The 9,017-nt window shown below is 34.5% G+C and overlaps 1 long non-coding RNA gene across 1 annotated transcript; it reads left to right on the forward strand.

Moving 5' to 3' along the window:
• Positions 1 to 8,288: 8,288 nt before the first annotated feature.
• On the forward strand, positions 8,289 to 9,017 carry LOC135932522 (uncharacterized). Its single transcript, XR_010573544.1, has 3 exons — positions 8,289 to 8,361; positions 8,461 to 8,585; positions 8,909 to 9,017. It is a non-coding gene; the product is annotated as an uncharacterized LOC135932522 (long non-coding RNA).

Consider the following 9,017-nt stretch of genomic DNA (forward strand, 5'->3'; position numbering starts at 1 on the left):
AGTTGTAGATTGATAATATGATATCTGTCAGATATAATATTTTGCCTCCTTTGTGACATTTGAGAAGGACTGACAGAATCTGCAGAAAAGAGAAGGTAGTTGTAGATTTATGGTTTACCACTGAACACAAGGTTTAAATACTGTAAAAATTTACCTAACATATATTAAATAAGACATATGAAAATACACAGGAACAGTATTTTAGTTAACTTCCCATGGCCCTACAACTGTCTAAACAATAATGGGCCATTAGACCGGCCTCCTTACTCGCCTAAAATGAATACTATTGTGCACCTTCAGGACATTCTGGTTTTGCACATAGGCCAGTATGATCACCCACCCAGTATTCACCATGTGCAACAACATACAGTATCGGCCATGTGGGATCAGATTCCTTTCTAGGATCAACAAAGTGGTGACCTCAAGGCCACACAGGGTCCAGGCACTCCTAGCAGTCAATACTAGACACGCACACTACTGATGTTAGAGGAAGTCAAACTGTGAACTTCTGATGTCTGCAATGATTGTGTGGTCTTCCATACTCCATTAAAAAATATTTGTAATATATCTTATCAAACATATACAAACATAGTGTTGTGTTTTTAATGTCTCATAGTGTATTCATTTCCAGAGTTGAAGTTACCAACTTTTACAGAGCTCTTTATTAAAATACTTGCTTGTGCAACAATGTGCTTCAAGGGTCAATAACAGCATCATAGAACTCATTCATGGTACTGCATTCTTTCTATAAAACAATAACTGTCAGTGACTTTGCACCGTAGCATAAACACAACATTAAAGATAACAGTTAAAAGTAACGTAACCATAAACAATAAAACGAGAACATCTAAACAGCAGCACATGATGGGAGAGAACTAGCTGCTCCCCCAACACGCCACAATATATACACACACACATATATATATATATATATATATATATATATATATATATGTGTTTGTGTGTGTCTAAAAACTACTACAAACTCTAACTCTAAAATTGTGCATTTATGTGTGTTTACTTCTCTATGGTGTTTCAAATATTATGATATTTAATAAAACAAATATTATATAATACGATTAAATTTGTTTTTAAAAAAATGTACATCAGTGAATATTTTAAAAAAGCAAACAGACAGACAGAGATGAACAGATGGGTGCAGCAAGTCAGCACCATCAAGGTCTTAAATGACCTCAGTGATGCTGAAAACAAAGGAAATCAAGGATGTTATTCAAGCTGAACTCCCAGCCTTTGAAAGTTAACAGGAAGTTATTTTGCATTCAGTGTTTTGCAATATGAGTTTAAAATGTTCTCTATCTGATAAAATTTAGTTCAACAAAGATGAAACACAAAAGAAAGGAGGGGCTACCTCTTTCTGTGCATATTTAAGATTATGTGATAACTTAACGTGTGGTTACCTCAGTCAACCATGTTGTTGTCTGATACACAGTCTGTCATGTTTCCTGTTTGGTTAATGCAGCAGCATTTGACACAACTATCTGATTTACCATAAATAAGAGGAAGAGAATGTTTACAGTAAAATAATTTATACTGTGTGCACACATCATGGCTGACTGATAGCTTCAGTGTTCTGATTAAGTTTAACTGGAAAAAAATGAAGAAAACCTACAAGACAAACGTTTGTTTTCTCAAATATCGGACTTCACGCTGTTTTCCTGCATGCAGCCACAGCCTGCTCAAATGTTTTTGGTTAATACAATACAGTACCAAACATTTTGTCTCCAGTTAAACTCCAAACTCAAACATTTTTGTGTGACACTTTTCCAAGGTCTGAATTAAACTTGGTGAATGATTGATTATCACTTATTACTTTAGCCCCTTTCATGCACAGTGGTCACTACAGTGGACAGCTATTCAAAGGCTGTTTTCTTGTATTTGTGTCAGTGTTGATGGTATACTTGCACATAAACCACTACATTGGACACTGATGTGTCACTCCATACCCTGCCACCCACTCCAAAGGTGACGTTATCCACCTAAGTGGACATGTAAAAGTACTCTTTTGAAGAGTTTTTTAAAAAACTGAAGTTCAAAAATGTTTTTTTTTCATGCCTAAAGATCAATAAAAATACTTAAGAACAAAATCCTGATTGAGGTTGTCATAATTCATGCAGTAAAGTGTTTCAATTATATTCATGTATTTCTTTAGTATTTTGAGTGTTCAGCTCTTAGTTCCAGCTTCTACTTGTATTAGAGTTTATTTGATCTCTCAGTTTCCCTTCTTCTCTTTATCCTGTGTTAAGTTCATTCATGTTCAGTGTTTCTGTTTAGTTCCAGTTTTATTGGTCTCCCATGCATTTTGTCAAGTCTGATTTCCTGTCTGTTCACCTTTATTGTGTTCAGCTGTTTTTACTTCCCCTCCTGTTTCCACTTCCCTCATTACCTTGTGCAATTTTGCATTTGTTTGTTGCATGTTACTGTGTTGGTGTCTTTTTTTTTCTCCAGTGCGTTTCTGAATTTTGTTAAGTTTGTGTTCTGAACATTGTCATCCACAATAAAAGCACGTGTTTGGTTAACCTCCAGTCTGTCACTGCAAACTGCATCTGGATCTAATTGTCCTGCATTTTTTGACAAATTTAATTTTACGTTTAATTGTTTTGTATCTTCAGATGATTAGACAAAGGAACAAACTTACAGATACATAAATTAATTTTAATGTAAAGACAGGACTGACAAAAAGTTTGATATGCTCCAGCCACAATGTGTTAGTTCGATAGATCCTGCAAAGTACCTCATAAAATTATTTGTGAGAAACCAGCAGTGATTGGACATCATCTGTATATGAAAGTCAGTTCAAACTATAAAATATGCTGAGTTTATTTGCCGAGCTTAGAAAGCAGCTTTCATTTCTTTCTGAAAATAATTAAGACAAAAGCAAGATTTTATAGTGAGTGTTCAGACTCGAGGCGATGCCTGCAGGTAGTACAAAGAGATGTTTTTCTACTAGTTGTCAAAGCATTAAATGTAAATAAATAATAAAGAACTTTTTTTTCTGTTGCAGAAACAGAAGGACTAACTGAGGTCAGGATGTTGATGCTTGGGTGTGACAAGCTGTTCACAGAGGTAAAATGTAAGAACATTCATGTGGTGATAAAGAGCCAAATCTGAAAAACAAAACTGATATTTAGAGGTTAAAACAAGTATGCAAGGATATACTAATATTGTCTGCACATAAATTAAGACCAAACTATAGTACACATTCAGTCCTTTAACATATCAGTGTATTTGGTTATATTTGGTTCAACAAAGAAGAAACAAACAAGAAAAGGAGGGGCAAACACTTCAACGTGTGGTTTCTTTTGTGAACTTTGTTGTTGTTTCCTGTTTGGTTAATTCAGCTATGGTTTCCGCAGCTATCTGATTTTCCATAAGGGAGGAACAGTGCATCATAGTTTGCCGTGTATGGGGCTGCATAGCAGCAACTCGTCAGGGTCCCTAAGCTGACTCCTCCCATTGCCAAAAGCACAAACAAATGGTTTGTGCATTAGAAGTATTAGAAGAAGGTGGTCTGTCATTTGCTGTTAAATGGATGGCCAGGTGCATGTGCGTCAGTTACCTGTGCAACACCGTATTCTCTGATAGCTGTGGCCTCTTTCTGCAGGATAATGGGCCCTGGCACAAAGCAAAAATACTTCAGGAATGGCTTGAGGAGCACAACAACGACTTTGAGGTGTTGACTTGGCCTCCAAATTCCCCAAATCTCATCTCAGTCGCTCTCTCTCATAAAAAGCTGTAAAATAAGGTGAGCAGAGAACACAGGGAGGATACTTTTACAAAGCTAGTGGCACAAAGATGCAAAGCTTCCATTCACAATGTTTTTAGTAAAAATATAAAATAAAAACTAACATGTATTAAAATAATTGTAAACAAAACAATTGTGAACAATAAAAAACAACAGCCAAAAAAGTCATGGAGATTACTCTGAACTGTAAGTGTGCAGTTTGAGAAATTATAGCCGTACTATAATGTTGTACTTTTTACCAGCCTTCAGTCTATTGAAGTTAAGCTTTAGTGTATTTAAAATAATATAAAAATATCCATCAATAAAATGTTTTTAAGAGATAAATGCACATTATTAAAACCCCTAGAAATAGATAAACAGATGGCACACATGACCAAGTTATTTAAGCAAATCAAGATCTAAAATGTTGACTCCATTAAATCGCACTAGCGAAAAATGCACATATATATCAATATATCATAATATTTGAAATACCATAGAGCAAAACTTAAGTGACCCTGATGATACCGAAAATAAAAAGTTTCATAGTTTTAAATTAAAGAAAAATAAAACTGTTATTGAAATACGGGGTGCAGATAACATCTAATCCTCACCTTATAAAATTTAATGGGAAATTGTTTCACTAGAAAACAGTGAAAAAAATAATTTACAAATGTCTTTCTGAAAATTCTAAAGAGACATTTAAAGTGAGTCTCGATGTTCATCTCTCTTTCACGAAGATAAGATAAGATAAGATAAGATAAGATAAGATGAGGGAAATTTGCTTGGTCACGGCAGAAAGTGGACAGTAAAAAGTTAAGATCAGCAAAAATTAATAAAAAACAATCAAAAAGAACAAAATAAAATAGAATAAAAATATGATATCACAGACAGTGTAAAATAAAATGTTCAAATGTACACTCTAAAGAACGTACAGTACAAAATCTAGGAATATAAATATGGACATCTGTATTGTAAAAATATACACAGATAAATTACACTCAGTAATTTTGCACATAAGAGAGAGTAAGTGAGGCTGTATTGGATGTGTGTGTGTGTGTGTGTGTGTGTGTGTGTGTGTGTGTGTGTGTGTGTGTGTGTGTGTGTGTGTGTGTGTGTGTGTGTGTGCGTGTGTGTGTGTGTGTGTCACATTTTATGAAGTTTTATGAAATAGCTATAAATATCACAAAAAGATGATGAACCATCCACAGAGCTACATATAAGGTCTGATATATCAGTGTGGTGCTAAATCAACGCAGGAATAAAACAACATCTGTGCATAAAACTTGAGACACATCAGTATGTATATAATAACATTTAAACCAAGAAAGAAAGTTAGAAGAAAAGAAGGAACCAACTGTCATCACTATTAGGTGATATTTTAATGTGTAGTCACTTATTACAAAATGTCTTGTTTCCTGTGGCTGTGCTTCTCGCATTCGGCGTTGTGAGACACTGCTGTGAGAAAACAGTGAGAGAAACTGTAATTGACAAAAACATTTGACATTCTTGTAGCTGTACAAAGCTGCACTGTGTTAGGAATAAATTAAATGTTTAGCAAGCAAGACAGAAACATGTTTTCAAAAACAGCCATAAAATGTACTCTTATTGTTAAACATACAGTAACTACTCTCCTGTTCCACTTTATATATTTTCAAGTGAAATTAAATGAAACCATCAGGGGTTAATGATGAAATCACAGGTAACAAAGTTGATGAGAACAAACAGTGATTTTATAGAGTTAGTCAAGACTGACCAACAGCTTTGCTTTGTCTTTTTCTTTCTGTTTTTATAGAAAATTTTTCCATAAAGATGTGCAAATAACACTGATACAATTTAACTAGATTGATCAGATGAAACATTTTATTACATTTTAATGTTTGAGGTAAATAAGCACAATAATTGATGCATTAATGATCATGTTTGAGATCAGTTTTCGTACAGCTCATTACTGTTGAGCAGGTTTTCTAACTGCTGTTTGAGAAGCTTCATTGGCACTAATATTTTTTTCTGCTCTAGTATCTCTTTGAATCTGATAATAGATGAGCTGCGCTGTAGATAGGCCCTCCTCCCCATCCTTTAAAGTCATCAGGAAGTTGTTGCTTTTTTAACAGAGAGCTGTGAAAGGTGTTGTGCTTCATTTTTCTTTGAAAAGCCTGAGGTGAGGGTCGCAGAGGTGAATCTTGATGCAGAATTTTCAGTAAATATTGAAGGAATTGATTAAAATAATAAGACACAGTTGGACTAACTTTGAAGTCAGCTGAAGCCTCAGCATGATGAGCCGTCCACAGAAATACATAGAAGGTAAGAACAGTAATGTGGTGGTAAATCAACAGGGAGGAGAAAAAGCTACACTTTTTATGAACAATGCTGTTTTCATAGAATGTAACAATATGTAACAATATTTTAGTTAAAATATCTTAAATACCTTATTTATGAAGAAAAAAAATTTAAAAAGTAAGTGATATTGTTATGCAATATACACTGTGTCATGTTTCCCTTTAGTCTAATCCAGCTGTGTCTAAGGTTTTATACCAGAAAACAATGAAATTCTATTAAGCAGTGACATATCTTTACATCTTTGCTCAACTGCACTAGAGTTAGAACTATTTATTAAATGTTTACTTTCTGTCTCCTCTAAATCAGGTGAAGGTCTTCACTCTCAACGTGAAAAATCAAACAATGCATTAAAGTTCAGAGTGGCCGTGCTGGTTGTCTGTGTTCTCCTGGTATCGGCTCTCGTGGTAATTTATCTCTGTGAGTTTGTAGTTTTATTTGTGTAGCTTTACATAAGTAACTTTCTGATTTATCGTAAATTAAATGAGAATCAGAATGTTTACTATAAAATTGTGCATAAAAACGTAACTTATGACTTTTTAATTCATCTGCATCAAATGAAATACTTTTATTTAAAACTTCTAATAGGCTTCAAGACAAATTTGTCCAGCACTTTAATTAAAAGAAGCTAAATACATTTTATTTTAGGATATACTATATTTTTTATTTTACTGTATTATCACCTCTTTCCTATGGCAATGAGCGTCAAGTCCTTGCTTCTAGCGCTGTGTTTTATGCAACACATAGTCAGTTTATTACAGTCTGTTATTGATTTATCAAGGTTAATAAAACTGTCATAAACTTACAGCATGATAACTTGAGTTATGACATGTTTCATTAATTGGATGCTGGACACAACCATAAACATAAATGTGTTTTACTCTTTGGTGAAGAGATGTTTCTTAACACATTGTTTTTAGCATAATTTATATGTTTAAGGGCTTAATAATATACTGTACAAAGAGTAAAATATCTGAAAAAATGTTTTTTAAACTGTATGATTTTTATTTTTTTCTTATCTTATTTTTATTATTTCACAAGTGTTTGAGCTTTTGAAAACCAGGGAAATGCTCAGAAACCTTGAGCTAAAGCAGGTAACTGTAAAAACTGATGTCGCAGGTAAGAATATGAGATTTCTGCTTATTGTACTAAAGTTTTGTTTGTTTGTGACCTCTGGAATTGAATCACACAACACACAGATATTATTATTATTATTATTATTATTATTATTAATAAACTTTGCTTATCTTTGTTTCCAGCATTTTAAGACTTTAAATAGTTCCATACTTATGATTGATCCTGATGAATAACTGTTAATTTATTTTTAATCTTATTGTTTTTAATTTGTTTGGTTTTCAACTTGTTTTGTTTTGTGGGGTTTGTGTTTTAGAGAGACTGCCTGGAATCAAACCATGCAGTACAGTGCAGCCCACGTGTCCAGAGCCTGAAGTAAAAATTAGTAAGTTATGAATTTTAAACTTGACACATTTATTTATGCTTTATGTATCTGCAGAAATATCTGCCAATGAACAACAATATGTAGCTGCAGGACCCAGGGAGCATCCTGCGTCCCTCAACTCAAAAAGAAGATGAAAAATTATGAACATCAATTTTTCTTTAATCTCTTTTTCATACCAGTAATGGAACCGTGCAACACATTACCAACTACAACCCCACAACCTCCTGAAATAAACATGCGTAAGTTTTAAGTGGTCTTTTATCTGTTTTTGTCCTCCGATCCTGCTGCCGCCAAATCACACAAAAAAAGTGCGCGCAGACACACACACACACACACACACACATATATATATATATATATATATATATATGTGTGTGTGTGTGTGTGTCTGCGCAAGACACACACACAATTTTATGAAAATCTGTTTATTTTTTTCATAACAGTAACACAATCGTACAGCACGATACCGCCTACAACCCCACAACCTCTTGATATAACTACGGGTAAGTTTTATATTTTGTCTTTGATGTTCTTTTGTAATCCTCTGATTAAAGAAAGAAGGATGGACTGACAGAATCAGTATGTTAGATTGTAACTGCAGGACAGACTCCAAATCACACACACATGATTTCTTCCACCTGACTGAAGTCTTTGATGCAATCTCTTCAAAGATGATCCATGTTATAAATGTGAAGATGGCTGGAAGCAACATGGAGAAAAGTGCTATTTTTTCTCCACAAGCAAATCATCCTGGAATGAGAGCAGCACTGAGTGTATCACTAAAGGAGGAGACCTGGTTAAGATAGACAGCAAAGAGGAGCAGGTACAAACCACTGCTGCAGGTTCATGTTCTCACCCTCATGTTTCATCATCCCAGGACTGAAAGTTTCACAAAGTAACTTAATCATTTTTTTCTGTTTAGAGTTTCTTGAGGATAGCTATTCAACAAAAAATCGAGAGCTATGACGACCTTTTCTGGATCGGACTGACAGACTCAGCAGTAGAGGGCAGATGGTTGTGGGTGGACGGCTCACCGCTGAATGAAAGGTTTGATTCAGTCCAATTACATTATACTACACTTCATACATATGAAATGTACTACATGGTTTGCCTATTCACAATAACAGTCACCTTAGACGGTGGATTATACTGTAAGGAAAAGACAGAAAGAAGAGAGACCAGCAGTACTCAGTGACAGTGAGGTGACGAGCAGAAAGAGAAGGGCTTAGAACAACTGGGACAAAACATTTTATGGCATGCAATAGTGGCATATAAAAAACACTGAACAAATTATCAAACTGTTTGTGTTCATTTTCAGAATCAAAGTTTAGCTTTAACAGTTATTGCCCGTTCTGTTCTTCATCCCTTAGTTTGACATTTTGGTTCTTTCATGATGAGCCAGATGGTTTGACTGGAGAAGATCCTGATGGACAGGACTGTGCGAAGATGGGGCCAATGTATTGGTTTGCTATTTCCTGC

This window comes from Pelmatolapia mariae, linkage group LG22 (assembly GCF_036321145.2).
Source record: "Pelmatolapia mariae isolate MD_Pm_ZW linkage group LG22, Pm_UMD_F_2, whole genome shotgun sequence".
Classification (NCBI taxonomy): Eukaryota; Metazoa; Chordata; class Actinopteri; order Cichliformes; family Cichlidae; genus Pelmatolapia; species Pelmatolapia mariae.